The sequence below is a fragment of the Mastomys coucha genome, unplaced genomic scaffold (genome assembly GCF_008632895.1).
Source record: "Mastomys coucha isolate ucsf_1 unplaced genomic scaffold, UCSF_Mcou_1 pScaffold11, whole genome shotgun sequence".
NCBI classification, from domain to species: domain Eukaryota; kingdom Metazoa; phylum Chordata; class Mammalia; order Rodentia; family Muridae; genus Mastomys; species Mastomys coucha.
The window spans coordinates 27,242,820-27,245,617 of record NW_022196893.1 but is presented as its reverse complement, the minus strand read 5'-3'; the positions used below and the strand labels follow the sequence as shown (position 1 = coordinate 27,245,617).

The following is a 2,798-nucleotide window of genomic DNA, read 5'->3' as shown; positions in this document are numbered from 1 at the left end:
AGATGGAAACTAGAGAAAGCCCGATGAGTATTGGTGCCCTTGCATCCAACCCAAGAGACTAGACCAGTGTGTCTCAGCCCTCCTAATGCCCTTTAATACAGCTCGTCATGTGGTGTTCCCCAACCATGACATGATTTTCCTTGTTACTTCATAACAGTAAGTTTGCTACTGTCATGAGTCACAATGTAAATATCTGATATGCAGGTGGTTGTAGGTGACTCCAGCGTAAGGGGAGTTTGATCCCCCAAGGCGTGGTTGAGAACCCCTGGTCTAGACCCTTTCAGGAAAGGTTTTTGCTCTTTCTTTAAAGTGACTGGGAACAAGCCATTTTGACTTTTTGAAGAGAAGCAGGAAATAAACAAATTAGACTTACATTGATTCCTGGGTTTAATCCTGTTGGTAAAGTGCTTGCCATTCCAGCATGAGGACCTGACTCTGTAGCCTCAGTACTCATGAGCGAATCTGGGTGCTGCACCGGGCTTTTGTACCCCAAGACCTGGGGAGGTAGAAGCAGCAAGATCCCTAGGAACTGCTGGCTGGAGACCTAGCTGCTCAATGAGCTTCAGGTTTAGCAGGGGAGGGTCTTTCAAAAGATAAGGTTCAGAGTGATTAAGCAAGACACCCAACACCAACAAATAACTTCATTATCACAGACACACACACATGCACGTACAAATAAACGACATCCAATTAATTTGAACATCTTATATTCTGAGTACCCCTTTTTAAAATAGAAAACTTAAGATGACTCTTACTGGCACTTTAGTTTTTAAAATTAACTGCGCAGTAGTGGCATACTCCTTTATTCCCAGAACTCTGGAGGTAGAGGCAGGCAGTTCTCTGAGTTCTAGGACTGTCGGGGCTGCACAAAGAAACCTTGCCTCTAAAAACCAACCAACCAACCAACCAACCAACCAAGCAATCAACCAAACAAAATGATCCCCCCCCAAAAGAAAACAAAAACAAAACAACAATAACCGAAACAATTAACGTGAAGGTATGTTCTGACACCCATTTTTCCATGGTAATACTGGAAAGTAGAATTCTCCATTCTCTGCCCCTTGATATACTGATAACACATTCTCTCCCTCCCCCTTCCCCTCCCTCCCTTCCCCCCCCTCCTCCTCCTCCTCCTCTTCCTCCTGCCAAGTAGTGTTTGTGGTGAAAATTAAATAAGTTACTATATGTAAGCTGTTCTGACTAATTTATTGTGTTATTTATACCATGATGCTATTACCAGAATAGGAAGCTTCATGCTTGCTTGCTTCTGATAACAGAAGGTGGCAAGAACGAAGAGAGAGATGCTACCACGTGATGACAGTGCTGTCGGTGGTGACTCCCATTTTGCTGGACTCTATTTCTTTCCTAGCTTTCCCACTGGGCAAACTGCTAAGATAGAGAGAGCACATGGTATTGGTATCAGGATCAGCTCTGAACCCAGTGACATCACACCTAGGTGACAACAACCTGCACTCCTGTTGCCAAGGCAACCACCACCATATTCCCATAATCTACTTGGCTCACTTCCTGTAAGCCGCCTTTCCGTCCAGCGGAAATAAGGAGGCAAACATGAGCCCTTCTCCAAGCAGATTTTATTCAGGAACCCTTATTTTTACTTCTTCTTAATAATATCTCTAATCTCTATAATCTCTATTATCTCTCTCTCAGCCTCCCGAGTACCTGGGACTACTGGCGTGCGCCACCACCGCCTGGCTCATAATAATCCTCTCTCTAGTAGAATCTAGAAGCCTCCAGCTTTTGCAGGTTAAATAATTTTCCTGGTCCCAATCAGCATCAGCTACGTGGCAAAGCATAATAGGCTGCGGGAATTCATGCCAGCTTGCATCACAAACTGGAGGCACTCAGCTTTTCCAACTAAGCTCTTGATTATCAATGCTCTCTGCTCTGGCCGGAGACCAGGTGTTCAGTATATATGTATATAGGGTGGCAGCTGCAGCTCCCCACAACTTCCCACCTTTTCCTGTGTCTATGTCACTATCCAAATAAAAGGAAGACACCTCTGACCTCACTCTCTCCCCCTAACCCTCCTCCCAGGCCCCTTCTCCTTCGCCACCACCTTTGCCCTTCTCTCCTACAATAAACCTCAAGTGGAAATGTTTGGCCTGGTGTGGTCTGTCTGGAGCTGTGCTTCTAACACAACACATGGTGCAGAATTAAGGGTACTTCTTGTTCACAGCATGCCTGCTGGGAACTTTGTCCTATTATCAACACCATGAGGAAGCTTCAAGGTAGGTTCTTCCTAGTCGAACCCTGAGATGCCTCCAGCAGAGAGAACCCCTTCTATCAACCTTCTGGGTCAGAAGACCCAGCCAAGATGTCCTCACATTCCCGACCACAGAAACTGGTGTTAATCCACTGAGTCTGGGAATGATTTGTTGTGCAACTCTAGATGACAATAACAAGTGGCAGTGGCAGTATGACAGAGTTAAGTCTGTATATACACTCTGGAACTAGGTGGTCTAAGTTTGAATGCACATCGTTCATCAGCTATTTGACTTCATATGAATGACAGGCAGTTGCCTAGTGAAGTACACACTTCTAATCCCAGAAATCTGAAGGCAGAGGCAGGCTGATCTCTATGAGTTCTAGGCTAGCCAGGGCTACATTATAAGAACCGGTGTAAAGGAATTTAAATTACAGATCCTCCTTAGTTTATGATGGGCTAGGTCCCAATAAATCTATTGCAAGTTAAAAATGTCCTAAATAAGCCGGGCAGTAGTGGCACAGGCCTTTAATCCCAGTACTTGGGAGGCAGAGGCAGGCGGATTTCTGAATTC

General features: G+C 45.2%; 1 protein-coding gene across 1 annotated transcript in view; it reads left to right on the top strand.

Moving 5' to 3' along the window:
• LOC116082743 (translation initiation factor IF-2-like) overlaps positions 1 to 1,872 on the top strand; it is a 41,639-nt gene extending 39,767 nt beyond the window's left edge. The window contains exon 4 of the mRNA XM_031359654.1: positions 1,669 to 1,872. The gene's annotated coding sequence lies outside the window, so the exon portion shown is untranslated. The remainder of the gene's footprint in view (positions 1 to 1,668) is intronic.
• Positions 1,873 to 2,798: the final 926 nt, after the last annotated feature.